Raw genomic sequence first — 17389 nt, 5'->3', positions numbered from 1 at the left:
GTAATTTTTTAGACAGTTATATTTCCATACTAACTTATTTTCCAGAATTGTGTAATTTTTAGATAGTAATATTTCCATACTAACTTATTTCCCAGAATTATGTCATTTTTAGACAGTAATATTTCCATACAAACTTATTTCCCAGAATTGAGTAATTTTTAAATAGAAATATTTCCACACTAACTTATTTTCCAGAATTTTGTGTATTTTACACAGTATCTAATATTTCCATACTAACTTATTTCCCAGAGTTGTGTAATTTTTCTACAGTAACATTTCCATACTAACTTATTTTTAAAACTTTGTACATTTTAGACAGTAATATTTCCATACTAACTAATTTACAAAATTTTGTATATTTTAGACAGTAATATTTCCATACTAACTTATTTCCCAGAATTTTGTAATTTTTTAGACAGTTATATTTCCATACTAACTTATTTTCCAGAATTGTGTAATTTTTAGATAGTAATATTTCCATACTAACTTATTTCCCAGAATTATGTCATTTTTAGACAGTAATATTTCCATACACACTTATTTCCCAGAATTGAGTAATTTTTAAATAGAAATATTTCCACACTAACTTATTTTCCAGAATTTTGTGTATTTTACACAGTATCTAATATTTCCATACTAACTTATTTCCCAGAGTTGTGTAATTTTTCTACAGTAACATTTCCATACTAACTTATTTTTAAAACTTTGTACATTTTAGACAGTAATATTTCCATACTAACTAATTTACAAAATTTTGTATATTTTAGACAGTAATATTTCCATACTAACTTATTTCCCAGAATTTTGTAATTTTTTAGACAGTTATATTTCCATACTAACTTATTTTCCAGAATTGTGTAATTTTTAGATAGTAATATTTCCATACTAACTTATTTCCCAGAATTTTGTAATTTTTTAGACAGTTATATTTCCATACTAACTTATTTTCCAGAATTGTGTAATTTTTAGATAGTAATATTTCCATACTAACTTATTTCCCAGAATTATGTCATTTTTAGACAGTAATATTTCCATACAAACTTATTTCCCAGAATTGAGTAATTTTTAAATAGAAATATTTCCACACTAACTTATTTTCCAGAATTTTGTGTATTTTACACAGTATCTAATATTTCCATACTAACTTATTTCCCAGAGTTGTGTAATTTTTCTACAGTAACATTTCCATACTAACTTATTTTTAAAACTTTGTACATTTTAGACAGTAATATTTCCATACTAACTAATTTACAAAATTTTGTATATTTTAGACAGTAATATTTCCATACTAACTTATTTCCCAGAATTTTGTAATTTTTTAGACAGTTATATTTCCATACTAACTTATTTTCCAGAATTGTGTAATTTTTAGATAGTAATATTTCCATACTAACTTATTTCCCAGAATTATGTCATTTTTAGACAGTAATATTTCCATACAAACTTATTTCCCAGAATTGAGTAATTTTTAAATAGAAATATTTCCACACTAACTTATTTTCCAGAATTTTGTGTATTTTACACAGTATCTAATATTTCCATACTAACTTATTTCCCAGAGTTGTGTAATTTTTCTACAGTAACATTTCCATACTAACTTATTTTTAAAACTTTGTACATTTTAGACAGTAATATTTCCATACTAACTAATTTACAAAATTTTGTATATTTTAGACAGTAATATTTCCATACTAACTTATTTCCCAGAATTTTGTAATTTTTTAGACAGTTATATTTCCATACTAACTTATTTTCCAGAATTGTGTAATTTTTAGATAGTAATATTTCCATACTAACTTATTTCCCAGAATTATGTCATTTTTAGACAGTAATATTTCCATACAAACTTATTTCCCAGAATTGAGTAATTTTTAAATAGAAATATTTCCACACTAACTTATTTTCCAGAATTTTGTGTATTTTACACAGTATCTAATATTTCCATACTAACTTATTTCCCAGAGTTGTGTAATTTTTCTACAGTAACATTTCCATACTAACTTATTTTTAAAACTTTGTACATTTTAGACAGTAATATTTCCATACTAACTTATTTCCCAGAATTTTGTAATTTTTTAGACAGTTATATTTCCATACTAACTTATTTCCCAGAATTTCACCCTCTTTAAACACTTATAAATCAAAACAAAGAGTGTTTAAAAATCCTGCGTACTCGCTCCCTGGTAAACTTACATGCAAATTTTGGAATCAGTTCCCCGCTCCCGACACGCGTCGCGCTATTAATGAACCGACCGACACCTGAGAATAATTGCAGGCTTCATTAAAATACATCGTATTCCTCATTACAGAGCAAACGCATGCCAGTGGCGTGCGCTTTACAAATAATACCAAATGCCTATCGAAAAATAAATAGAGAAACATCTTTATTACACCTGATACATCTATGTAAAAAGTAAATTAAACACGGAGAAAACTTACTGATACGAAATATCATTAATTATTACAAAATCTGGTCAAATCATTCGTTTTCCTGTTAAAAACGGGACTGGAGGCCTAGGAGTATTTATTAATCCAAACAACTTGTAACATAAGTAAATAAATAAGATTATCATAAGCAATAATTATTAGATAATTATAAGCAATAATTAGTCGCTTGAAATATCAATACAAATTGAAAATATCTCCCGAGTAAAAATAAATGCCGCCGACGGGAATTGAACCCGTGCCTGTCTGATGTCCGGTCAGGTGCTCTGAAACCACTGAGCTATGTCGGCTTATTTCCAACCCGCCAAATGATTCAATATGTACTAGTACCTCAATCAACAATTACTGCTTAATATATTTTTTCACCTGTAAACAACCAACTTTAATTTTGTAGGAATGGCTTTGTTAGTGCTAAATTTCTCACTAGATGGCGTCGAGACATATAATATCTTCATTTATTGGTGAAATATTTTTGACTTGTCAAATATTATTATTTTTTAAAATCGGGAGATATTTTCAATTTGTATTTATATTTCAGGCGACTAATTAGGTATTGCTTATAATTATTTGCTATCCTTTATGCTATGCATAAAACCTTGTCTTATAAACATTAGTTTATCATTAAAAAATATAAATTATTATTAGCTTGAAATACTCGTACAAATTGGAAAATCTTCTGAAAACAAAATGCATGCCGCCGACGGAAATTGAACCCTCAGCGTTCTGATTGCCATTCAACTGCTTTACCATTACGCTAACCGTTTTTTCTAAATCTGAAAAATATTTCAAAATGTTGCAGTATTTTTCATTCAACAAATTATTGCTTATCAGATTTTTTCATCTGTAAACAATAAACTTTATTTTTGTAGGAAAGGCATTGTCAATGCTAAATCTCCTACTAGATGGTATGATAATTATATATTCATTGTGTTGTGCATCAGAAACCTTGTAAAAATTAATTTATCATTAAAAAAAATCTAAATAAATAAGATATAAAAATTTGTAGAAAATATAGTTTGCCACTATTCTCCAAAGCTATACAAAATATATAATGTGTAGTAGAGATTGTTTGCTTAATCCTGAAATTAGCATAAGCTCTAAAGAAGGAATGCTTGTTATATCTTCTTCAAAAACCGCAAATTAAATTTTTGGCAAAATTAAATTTGAAAAAAATTAAACATTCTAAACGTGATACTGATTAGATTCTTACATGCCCATTCAACGTTAGTGTGGTAAAGCCGGCCTTTAGCCGTTTTGACCTAAAAAAGCCCTGGTAATAAGTCAGTTTCTCACTATTCTGACCATACCCGCCACGTTATATTTATTATTACACTTACACTTGTTACAATCGACATGTCGATTATTAGTAATGCTATGTGTGCACCACTAATTTGATGTGTTATACACAAAATGTTTTTTTTTTCATTTTCGTTTATTTTCCCCTCATGCATTCACAACGCGAAATAGCTGTCACGCGTAAAAATAATTACACAGCAAAACTTGTTTATAAACAAACTGTTTTATTTAGACAATTATTTTATTAGCAATAATTATTAGCCTGAAACACTCGTCCACATTGAAAAATCTCCTGATAAAAGATACATGACGCCAACATAACGCCAACGTCATGTATCTTTTATCAGGAGATTTTTCAATGTGGACGAGTGTTTCAGGCAAATATTAATGCTTATAAAATAATTGTTACCCTTTGTGCTATGCATAAAAAATCTTGTCTTAAACATTAGTGTACCAAAAAAAAAATAATTGTTTTATTTAGAATTGAATATTATTAAACATAAAAAAATAACCTAAAATTGAAAAGGAGTTCTTCAAATTAAACTTGATATGTATTTTTTCATTAGCTTATTATATCCTATTTATTTATCGTGTGGGTATCGAATTTAATGAGCAGATTTGAGATGCACTTGGGGGTGTGCGTTTAAAAATTGTTCTATTTTATGCTTTAATAATAATAATAATAATAATTGGATGACTTGTATAGCGCCGTTTTTGTGCAAAATCACCTCAAGGGCGCTGTACAAACTTATAATACATTTCTACAGTGATCTTTGATTGTTCATTTTCTTTTTCAATCAATACGAGTCGTGTACTCGACTGCCGTGTATACAAAATAATGGAGTAATTTCTCCTGGGCAAAATACCAACAGCCTTCAAAGTGCACCCGCATTTTTTATGCAAATTCCTCTGGTAATAATTGTGCCAGGCCTCAGCCGGGAACCGGGCGGCTAATAACTAATAACAAGCCTCGTGTCCTTGTCTCCTCGCTCCTCGCTCCTCGTGCTCCTTGTTGTCATTTCTCCTCTGATTTCACTGCGTTTTCATTATTGCAATTTTGTAGTGATTTCCGCGTAATCACGATATTCATGACTCCGGGGTACCATTCCGCAAGCTTTGCACCTGGGGTTGAGATTGCACAGCATTTTGGCTTTTCGTTCACTACCAAAATCTTAACTAACTAACCAGCACGCCGTTCCCCGCAGGGGTAACTCGGTCTTCGCACACACTCCTTGCCTCATTCACTTTGACGCATCGTCTCATACATGCTCTTCTATTCGCGACTCAAGTATCAGATTCACTTGAACGTGCCATGTCGCCATTCGCTCTACAAATTTTTGAATCGGGCATTTCGATTTGTAGATTTTAAGGCGATGCACTACGTCATGTAATATTATAAATTGAGCCGCTATCAATAAAAACCCTTACGTAGATGGCGATAAGGTTTAAATTCACGCTTAACAACATCCGCCTGTTTTGATTTATGCAAGAAAAAAACATGGCCAAAAAGTGCTTTTTATTTTATTTTTTGGATGTTCAGGCATAAATTTTTTTTTTTCAATCATTTTATAAATAACTGAATTTTCCACATTATACATTAAAATTATAACCGAAAATGGGTTCTTAAGTAGGAGATTTTGAACTTTAAAGTAGTTTTCATAGGCCTTATACATTATTTTTTTCTGGGCTTATAAATAGACTTATCTAAAAAATACTGGATTATTTCAAAGGCCAAGATGTATTCTACTTGCAGTATTTAATTGAAGCATCTGAAACATTTCTAGGCGACCAAACTTTCAAGCCAAAAACACATGATTTTGCATTACTACGTATGGCATCGCCTTAACCAATAACTTGCATAACAGTCAAAACCGACTACCGCTAACCTAAGATAAAAATTTTGTACGCCGTTACTGCAAGGGCCCCACTCCTCCTCGGGTGGAGACTTTGGTAGCGCGTTTCGGCAAGCAAAATAAATAAAATATTAAATCTTAATTATATAGGTAAGTAGGAACCTAATGACTACTTGAGTATTGCTCTTAAAATTCATGTTACGTGCATTATTATATAAATAAAAGATTATCGCATGAATTTAACGATCTGTTTAGCGCTAATTGAAGATGTCGGTCGCCAGGTGAAAAAAGTCTCCATCAGTTGTAGGTATTTAATAGCTCGAACCGTGGGATGCTGGGAACTTATCAGTAGACTACAGATTCAATCAATTCATAATTAATAATTACTTATTGTGATCATTTTCTTCAAGATTCATCATCTCTTATTTTACAAGTAAGTCAATCATGAATCAGGATTCAAAAAGAGCTAGGTATCGGAATGAACAAAAATTTGATCACAATTTTCTGACCCTATCATTTTATCATCAATTCATCGTAATTCCGAAATTAGGGTCGTTAAACTTGCCTTATTAATTTTTAACTTAGTAACGCTGATTTAAACTCAAATTCACAACTGAAAAAGGAAATCCCTGATTTTCCAATACTGAAAAAGCGCCATTTGAATACTGTTCTCTGAAAAAGGTGGTATTAGTTCCCTAATTTACAGCGAATAAGCCTTAAGGCTTCTAAAAGTATAGGGGTTTTCTTGTTAGTTAGCCACGCTCACTTAAACACAAATTCAAACTCCAAAAAACGAGGAAATCACAGTTCGAAAACTGCAAAAAGAAACATTAGAATTCAGTGCAGAGAATTCTGCATTCTTAAAAGGTGGTATTGGATCCGTAATTTCTGGTAAAAAGCCTCAAGGCTTCTAAAAGTACAAGGGTTTTCTTGTTAGTTAGCTACGCTCACTTAAGCACAAATTCAAGCTCTAAAAAGTGAAACAATCACAGTTCGAAGGCTGCAAAAAGAAGCATTTGAATCCACAGTGGAAAAGGTAGCATTGCTTCCTGCCGGCGTTAAAGCCTTAAAGGCTTCAGGGGTTCGACTTTACATCATCCGCACCCGTTCTTGAAGCTGTTGGTATCAGGGGAGTTGCTTCCAACAGGAGCATTTGATCTGAGTTTTAAAGCTGTGATGCATTCAATAAACGAGAGAGGTATCGCAACTAGCCCGGGGAGCTTTTTGTTTTCAATTACCGACGTAAAAGAATATTAAATAAAATTTTGAAGATTAATGGGACGGAATATTTTGTGAGGGGTGATTGAAATCTTTTGGCGTGTGATTTTGAAGACCATTTTTAATGTTTTGGATAAAATATTTGCATAATGAATTAGGTTTTGACAAAGGAGAAACGTATTGAAGAATTCATAAGAAGCAATATAGCAAGGGCGCTTTACACCATTGTCATCTCGAGGTGAATTTAACTAAAAGGGTGCAATTCAAAATATCCATTTATTAATATGAAATTTCCTGATTAACACATTTGAGCTATTCACATTACGCCAACGAGATCGGTTTGGATTTGTGAAATAAAAGACAAGGTATTAAAATTAAGTAAAATTAGAGTAAAGTCGATAAATATTGTACGTATGTTCCTATACATTAGGGTGTATCGATTTTTAACTTTTTTTTGTTTTCAAATTCGAAGTTGAAATAAAGTTGCTACTAGGTACCACAACTTACCACATTTTTTTTTGGATTTTTAAAAAAATGTGTAGGTCTCCCGCACAAGGCCTAAAGTTTTAATTTTTTTCAAAAAATATCAATTTTTTTTTAAATTTAAAAAAATAAATTCATAACTTTTGTGTTTATTCCAAGTTAAAAAACAGTAATATTAGGGCATAAAAATAAGTAAGAAACGGTTTTTTTTATAAAATATGGTATTTTGGTCTCCCGCACAAGCCCTAAAGTTTGTTAATTTTGATGAAATTTTGTAATTTTGTGTACATATATGAACCATGTTTTTTTAAAGTTTAAGCCACCGGAATTAATTGTACTTTTCTTACAGAAGGCATAAAATGAGACAATATATATATACATAATTCTTATATACATACACTAAAAATATATAGCACATATATACTATATATATATATAATATGTTTTATACCTGAAAAAAGATAGTTGGACGGTGTAAATTGTATGAGAAAGGTGTTGAAAGAAACTGATGTTATTTGCTATTACTGTTGTTTATTACAAAAGTATAAAAGGTTATAACATGTCATAAAATGTAGTATAAGAACTAAGTACAAAATGTTGCTGATTACTTTCCATACGACATAAGTGGCAGTTTTCTTGTTCTACTGCAAATTTACTGACTTGTTTAAGTATTCGTCCTTTCATCTTGGCTTCAAAACCTTAAATCAAAGTTATGTATAGTATTTACATAGGCCTAGTGAAAATTTTATAAATGTTATTACAGTTCCCAAATGAAATTTCAATTTAATATGGAAGACAATTCTATTGCAGAAGAGTTGGCCAAACGAAACCCCGGCAACATCTCGCACGCCAGGTGGCTTACTCTGGCAAATCGAGTCCTTCGTTTGTATGTAGCCACCGATGATCCGACCCCTCAGCTAAGAAAGCTTGCAGAGTTCATGATGAAGGTCTACATACCATCATGGTTCTCAATTAAGTACAATCCCCAAATCCCGCAACCTTCCATTCATTTTTTTAAAATGATTCTTTTCAGCAATTACTTGGTAGATGAGCTAAGAAAAGTCGTCCATGCAACGTTACAGATAAATGCTTTCATGGCTCACCCAGAGCATGTTTTGATAGCTATGCTGTTCGATGAACGAAAACATATCAGAGCCTTGGCTTATAAGAGAATCCAGAAAGCTCGCTCAACCGTAAGGAAAGGGGTAAGGGTATTTAAACCCCCTTAGATCAATTTTGATGCCGAAGACTATATAGATATGATTGATTGGAAATCCACTTCAGTAACCGAACCCCCTCTTGTTACTGATATGAGCCTTGAAAAGTTGGAGTCAATTGCGGAAACTGGCAGAAGTGGAAGGGTTGAATTTAGAATTCCTTCTCACACTCAAGCGGTGGAACGAATTGTCAAGGAAGTCACAGAAGCTTTGAAGCGAGTATGTGGGCTAATCGAAAGAGATAGTTTTATCCGTGCCAGACTGGAAGACCGTAAAGAGTTACCTACGTTCGAGACCAAGAGCCAGTACAAAACCTCTGCAAAGGATTAGAATTTAAGTAACTTTTTTTCGACTATTTTGTAGTTATAATGTTTCTAAATAACGTCTTTATCATACTGTCTTCCATATTAAATTGAAATTTCATTTGGGAACTGTAATAACATTTATAAAATTTTCACTAGGCCTATGTAAATACTATACATAATTTTGATTTAAGGTTTTGAAGCCAAGATGAAAGGACGAATACTTAAACAAGTCAGTAAATTTGTAGTAGAACAAGAAAACTGCCACTTATGTCGTATGGAAAGTAATCAGCAACATTTTGTACTTAGTTTTTATACTACATTTTATGACATGTTATAACCTTTTATACTTTTGTAATAAACAACAGTAATAGCAAATAACATCAGTTTCTTTCAACACCTTTCTCATACAATTTACACCGTCCAACTATCTTTTTTCAGGTATAAAACATATTATATATATATATAGTATATATGTGCTTTATATTTTTAGTGTATGTATATAAGAATTATGTATATATATATTGTCTCATTTTATGCCTTCTGTAAGAAAAGTACAATTAATTCCGGTGGCTTAAACTTTAAAAAAACATGGTTCATATATGTACACAAAATTACAAAATTTCATCAAAATTAACAAACTTTAGGGCTTGTGCGGGAGACCAAAATACCATATTTTATAAAAAAAAACCGTTTCTTACTTATTTTTATGCCCTAATATTACTGTTTTTTAACTTGGAATAAACACAAAAGTTATGAATTTATTTTTTTAAATTTAAAAAAAAATTGATATTTTTTGAAAAAAATTAAAACTTTAGGCCTTGTGCGGGAGACCTACACATTTTTTTAAAAATCCAAAAAAAATTGTGGTAAGTTGTGGTACCTAGTAGCAACTTTATTTCAACTTGGAATTTGAAAACAAAAAAAAAGTTAAAAATCGATACACCCTACTATACATCCAATTGGTTTTAAACGCCAAATCAAAAATTAACATATAAACCCAACTTATGTAATCTAATTTGTCTCATAGTTTGTGTCTCATTACTTTTCGTGACTTTTTATCACTTTCAAAGGTGTGTTGAATTGTCATATTGATAATTTATCCGCTCACTCGTCCTTTCTTATCACCTTTGTGGGCTGAATAGATGTAAATGTAACTCTAGGTAACTATATTCGGACAAACATTCCTTGCTTAATTCACATGTCTAGCTTGCACAGCAATATTGACAGTATAATGGTGAAGTGAAAATGTTAGGTAGGTAGATTTGGCAATGTTTCAATGAGTCATTTTTAACAATGCATGAGGATTTTACCTACAGTCGTGTCTGCTTCTTTTTAAATAAATAATCATCCCATTAATTCGAATCGTACAACATTCCTAATATGTAAATACATCAATCCCTTCCCCCCGTAAAGCGATAAAACAAAGGCTCCACTAAAAGCCTACCCTTATTTAAAAGTGCCTCAATTATATGTAAAACAGAGCCTCGGAACATACCCGCTACACTCGCCTTATGTTACACATTACAGGGTTCTACATAACGTTAACGCGATGGACTAGGACACGTGTAACACGTGAGAACAAGTGTGCACCGTGGTAATTAGTCTATAGTAATTATTGGTGATTTAACTACAGCAGTTAATACGCTATTACGGGGAGTTATATAGGCAAGGCTTGTAACTGTTACTGCTAGGAGCTTGTAATGAATTATTCATTTTGCGTACTAGATTTTCTACGCATCGATGGAGAAAAATACTGCACCGTTTTCATTTATTACCAACATGTAAGTTTTGTCGTTTAAATAATCATTTTTCACTACGTTTAAGTAACAGCTCTTAGCAAAGATTATTATGAGTCATAACTTGAGCTATGTATCTCTTAGTTTTTGATTAGTTTCAAAGCTTCGCTTCATATTTCGATCTTATATTCTTTAATAAATACAAAAACAAAAAAGGATGTTCTTTTATTGCATCAATAAAATCTCGACAAATTCACACAACAATTAATTCAGTTGCTGTGGTCAGTTTCAGTCAAAATAACTTCGGATGGGATGAGTTAAGGGAGACCCTTTGATCTCTCTAACTGGACTCTCTTTAGACCCATCGCCTTGCACCGCAGTCGGAGGGACGAATCAAAAAAGATTTCAGCTAGAAATTTGAAAATAATAACATGACCTGATCACTTTAGATTATAGGTACCTACAGTTCACTTTGTTTCTGAATTCTAAATAATCCTAATAGGTAGGTACCTATCTGATTTTAAAAAGTAATAATAAATAAACACGTGTAATAAATAAAGCCTAAAACAAGAAGTTAATTAATAAAGACAATATTAGCGATTCTTAAACGATAATTTGAAATCGACAATCGATATTCAGTCTTAAATCAGTAGTTATACCTAAGTCTTAGTCGTAAGTCAATGGTCTTAAATGTTAGTCACTTTACCAGTTATTATTTTAAATCTTAGTAAACCTTATTTCGGTATTTTCCTAATAATAAAAATTAGAAGCGAAGTTTTCGGTTTATAAAAACTTGAATTGAATAACTGAAACATTAAAATTTCTATTAAAACTCATGGATTTGTAAACCAATTATTTCAATTTTACTATAATATGTTCATATGATTTCAAGTTGGAGATGTTGGTATATGTTTTTAAAATTAATTAAGCCATTAAAATGTTCTATTTCGTTCTATTGGCAAGTAGATAAGTTGGGACGATGAGAATTGGTACAAAAACAGTTTGTTGTTCAAATAGAAATTTCAATTTCTTATTCGAATCTCGTGTACCTAATACATTTTTTTATATTAACACCACAGGAGGCAATGAGAAAAATACTTTCTTTCTGGGCCATTATTATTTTTTAGGATACTGTGTGGAGGGTATTTTTTTTTTTAAGGAAAGAAAGTAGAGGATGTTTTGGGAAGGTAAACTCTTAGTGGCTGCTAGTGACTTTTGGGTGTACTAGAGTGCTAATATTATAAAAAATGGCTTTTCTGATGTTGTTATAGCTGAAAACGATTTTTTATTTTTTTTCGAAATTCGATTTTTTGTATGAAGATTTTCAGGAAGTTTCAGTGTAGCCGTGCGCCGCACGGAATTCCTGAAAATCTTCATACAAAAAATCAATTTTTCTAAAAAAAAATAAAAAATCGTTTTCAGCTACAAAAACATCAATTAAATTTTTTTTTGTAATATTAGCACTCTAGTAATCCAAAAGTCACGAGCCGTCACGAGCCGCCTCTTACTAAGAGGTATGATATTTTGCTAGGAATCTAGGGATCAATGTATCCAGGAGTGACAGATATATGACGATGGGTTGAAATCTCCCCCAAACCAGCCTCTCCCGATCTGGCAAGCCACGCAGCTGGTGGGCTGCCGCATCCTGAACATTTCTCACCCGATGGACCCGGGCACCCCTGTTAAATCACCGTGGAGTGTTGGTTATCCCAAATTGGAAAAATTTAAAATATTATAACATACCTACATAGGTAGCTAAAGATTTTTTTTTATTTATTTATTTTAAGGAACATTTACAGTCTTAATATTAATTTAATTACTACAAAAGAGGATGTAAAAGAAATAGACCAATTATAAATGTTAACAGATTGTTGAATTGACAATATTCAACTATTAGTGTTTATCTTTGCTTCCTATGATTCTTTCAGCATGAACTCGAATTAATTTTTTTTGCACATTTGTCCCTAGTGCAGAATAATCGATTAAGGCGATGCACTACGTCATGTAATATTTTAAATTGAGCCGCTATCAATAACACCCCTTACGTAGATGGCGATAAGGTTTAAATTCCCGCTGAACACCATCCGCCTGTTTTGATTTATGCAAGAAAAAAACATGGCCAAAAAGTGCTTTTTATTTTATTTTGTGGATGTTCAGGCATAAATATTTAATTTTTTTACGATCATTTTATACATAACTTAATTTTCCACATTATAAATTAAAATTATAACCGAAAATGGGTTCAAAAGTAGGAGATTTTGAACTTTAAAGTAGTTTTCATATTCCTTATACATTATTTTTTCTGGGCTTATAAAAAAACTTGTCTAAAAAGTACTCGATTATTTCAAAGGCCAAGATGTATTCTACTTGCAGTATTTAATTGAAGCATCTGAAACATTTCTAGGCGACTAAATTTTCAAACCAAAACACATGATTTTGCATTACTACGTATGGCATCGCCTTAAGAGGTTTATTGGTTTAGTAAAAATGCATGTCCTTCAGCCAATGACATTCCTAAGCATCTATAGTAACTAGATATAACAATGTGCACAGACAATATGTTTATCATAATAATTTTAAAATCTCTCACCTTTGTCGACTGGTTCAATTGTAGGATAAGATAAGTTTGATAAGATAATACAGTTCACTTCAATTAATAATCCCAACACTGATACTATAATATATATTAGTTCAATTCACTATTTTCAACCACAGTTCAATAAATTCAAGGTTTTTTTCAAAGTTTTCTTTGATTAACTTTCTGAAAAATGAAAAATATTTTAATTAAATTGGGAGTTGAAAAAAATGTCCATTACTAATACCTATGTTTCTTAATAAGGCACGACCGTGGGCGGAAGGCACCTACCTACGAAGCGATTTGTTATTGTTTTTTTTTAATTCTAATTTTTAATAATTTAAAAACGAGTATTCAAGTGCCTAAAATATGGCCGCAATATTGTTCATGTCTATTATTCAAAAATAATTATATAACTTTCGTAATTCAATGTGATTTTTTTTTTTAATGTTCAGTGGTCAACTTTTGATCGGAGTAAACCGGAACATCGTTCCGGTTTAAGCTTTGCATCGGACAAATCGTACCTATTCCGTAAATACACTACTCTACCTACCTGCTTATTAATGCTACATGGAGAAAAGTTACTGATGTAAAATACTGCTAATATATTAAAAATCTGGTCTAATTATTCGTTTTCATGTTAAAAACGGGATTGCAGGCCTTCAAAAAATGAATTCCTAACAAAGTATCAGTTAAAAGCGAATGTTTTATGAGGACGGCGGAAAAAGTGTTCATACATATATTGATATTGATATTGACATACTGATTTTGTCGCATTCCGTTATGATATTTATTAGGAAAAGAACACTATATATTCTGAATAACTAATAATTTATCAGGAAATTGGCATGCTATCCATCATAGGATCATTTTTCTCCTTGTAGTAAGAAGTTACTTATTTTAAGTGGTACAAAGTGATCCCTAAAACATGAAAGTTTGTAATAATTTCCATTGATTTTTATGATTGGTACAAAATCAAAACCGAACGTTCCGGCTTTTAAAAACATTGATTTCAAGAACTAAAAACTTTTGACATCTATCGAAAATTATTCTGATAAATTTCATTATAATTTATAAACTCCAAAAAAAAATCACGAAAGAGCGGTTTTAAATTCTATAAAATACTGTAAAAATATCGTTATGTAAGCTGTCAAAAACATCACTAAAAATTCGTGACATTTCAACAGTTTAAAAAAAAGTTAAGGACCTAATTACCAAAAAGTGGTAAGATTTCCGGAAAGCGTGACTGCGTCACAGTAACCGGAACAGCGTTGTAACTATGTGCGCGGAACAAGCACTGCGGAAGCCAGTGGTTGGATGGATGACCTCGGTACCACGGTGACGGGGTGACGGAACGGGACACGGCGGTGCGTGGCGGGCGCTAGGGCACACTGGCGTGCCGGTCCCGGTGTCGGGTGCTCGGGGTCTAGTGCTCACGTGCCGGCACCAAGGAGAGGGAAGCGGATAGGATGACGCCCCCTAAACCAGTGGCGCGCATTCATCGATTAATACATATTTTATAAAATAAACAAAATATTAATACATTTTTCTTTTGTAGGTAGGTATAATTTATAATATCATTATTCAATTTATAAATAACAGTTGGTATATTTATAAACAAGTTCTGCTGTGTAATCAATGAAACCATTCATCCGACAGCGCCCTTGAGGTGATTTTGCACAAAAACGGCGCTATACAAGTCATCCAATTATTATTATAATTATTATTATCTGTCCTGAATGCAATTACTAATGTTATCCAAATAGACCCTGGTAATAAATTGAATAAATAAAGAAACGATCCTGTCACTTCGAATGCAATCAACAATGTTCTGAATTTTTTTTTTGACAGCATCGCCATTCCATTGTAAGAATATTATGTACTAAATACCGACAAAGGTTCATTTTGTTTCGTATTGTTTGTAATTTATATAGGTATATGTAAAAAATAAATAAATTAGAATTGTGTGTGAGAGCTGTTCTGGATGCTTTATCAAACCTTCAAAAGGCGTAAGAGCTGGCACGCGTAGTAATAAAGTGTTTTCTTATAAATTGAATAGTGATATTATTGAGTAGGTACTTAAATAATAAAAAAACTTATAATTATTATCAGTTCCACAAATTAAACTTGATAACAATATATAAGTACCTTATAATAAATCTTTGTAATTAATCAAATGTTTTCATTTTTTCTCTGGTGTTTTCTCTTATCGGAGGTGCATTATCAACAAGAAAATATTTTTTCTGCAATCAAATTAAAAAAATTCTAGATACTTGCAGCATAACGTGACAGGAGAAAAAAAAGAAAAATGAAGTACACATTAATTACTATGATTCCTTGGGATTTAATTTGAGATTTTCGCAAAATCTTAATCATGATTATTTTTGGGTTACTATGCCGTGATGCGGTTCCTCCTTCTTTAGATACTATATCGCTGTTCGAAAGGTAGGCTGAAGAAAGAGGAAACACAATACGTCATTATAATCCGAAAATTGATCACGAAAATGATTATTTCTTGATTTTTCTTATAGAAAAGATGTTCCTACAATAACGAAAATAAATACTCTAAAATTAAAGAATTTATTGAAACAAAATTTTTAGATTACAGGAGGAAAACTGCTGAAAATGGATTGTGTATTTTAGTTCCTAAGATAGATGACTTCAAAGTGGATTGAAATCTAAGCTTTTAAAACAACTCAATGAAAACGTTTTTACGATGGAAGTGTATTACCTAATATGGTTTCGCCTTTTTTAATATGGCGATTTATAAAAATAATCTACTTCAAAATATGAATAATTCGAGGCAATAAGTGTGTACCAAGACCGAGTTGTTTGGCGGTCCGTCCTCTCTGCCTACCCATGCGGAACGTGAAACTGTGAAACGGCTTGATGGTTAGTTAGTTAATATTAATATTAAAAAGATTACTATATAATATCTAAAAGAGAAAAAATGTAGAACAAATTTTTGACTGGCAGAATTTACAGAAAACTATACAACATATTTTTTTGTCTTTATAACTCCCTCAAAAAGTTTTCATTCTACGCCCATGAAATCCGTCGGTCCCGAATCCATTAGCCAATAAGCGAAGCTCTAGCGGAAAGCTCGTTTCGCTTCCTTCACGCCTGTTAGAGCGAGACAGCACAAGGAAAACCGCTTCATTTCTTATCGCGACCTCCACAAGAGCGACTGAAACAGCAACTCCAACCTAACCCCACTTACAAGGAGGCGTGTCCGAATAGAAAACTCTAGGATTTGATAGGTTATGTTTGATTAAATTTCTTGGTCATAAATCACAAATTGATAAGTCTGTGTCATCGCGGTAAGGGAAATTATACCTTATTGACAAGAGCATAGCGGCTGTTTTTTCGTGAAAATAATTTTAACTGAAATACAGCTTTGTGAGTTGCGGTTAAGGTTTTTTCAATTAAAATTGTTATTTATCGCATTTCTTCAGGAAAGGATTAATTATGATGGCTTTGAAGTGTGTTTTGATTACCTCATTTATTAGGTATTTATCTGTGGCGTAAAGGTTGCTTTTATATGTTAAGGCCGGATAATAATATCTAATAAATAGAAATGTATTACAAGTAGACATTGCGGAAAAAACAGTCGTCTTTGGGTCCGGAGGTCACGGTTTATCAAATTAATGGCCAATTCTTCTTAGCTACGGAAGTCTTGGCACGATCAAGTTATTAAAATAACTACTGAACCGCTTTACTCTGGTCATATCATGACTTGGTAAATTTTATTTTTAATTTAGTGGAGGAGGAACTGGCTATTCAAATCTGGTCACCAAACACGGCTAAAACCATTTCAAGCAACCTTTCAATCCTGAATGCTGGTCTTACACCAGGGCGATACTGAGAGTATCACTCAGTCTGGAACGTGTCGCAAGTATACCTATATAGTAAGAGATTTGATCCTGCGACCTTCGGCTTGCTAGTCGAGAGCCTTACCCTTTGACCACGGAAGCCGTCAAGGCCGATATATTATGAATGTTCTAAACTAAAAACTTACCTTTTTAAACTGTCGTACCCTTAAATAAAATATACCATTCCTAAGAGAAAGTCCAGTTATATTCAATTTTTCAATTAAGTCCTAAATCCTGTATCTAAATTTCGCCAATAAACAATTAGATAATGTTAATTAAGTGTTAATCTCAAGTGACCTACCAGGTAAGTATTGTACTGTATATTTTCTCCATAAATAGTTAAGTAATAACATAGATCACTGTAGAAATGTATTATAGGTTTGTACAGC

Source organism: Hesperophylax consimilis, chromosome 24 (assembly GCF_061612785.1).
Source record: "Hesperophylax consimilis isolate HC1 chromosome 24, BYU_Hcon_1.0, whole genome shotgun sequence".
NCBI classification, from domain to species: domain Eukaryota; kingdom Metazoa; phylum Arthropoda; class Insecta; order Trichoptera; family Limnephilidae; genus Hesperophylax; species Hesperophylax consimilis.
This window is presented reverse-complemented; position numbering follows the sequence as displayed.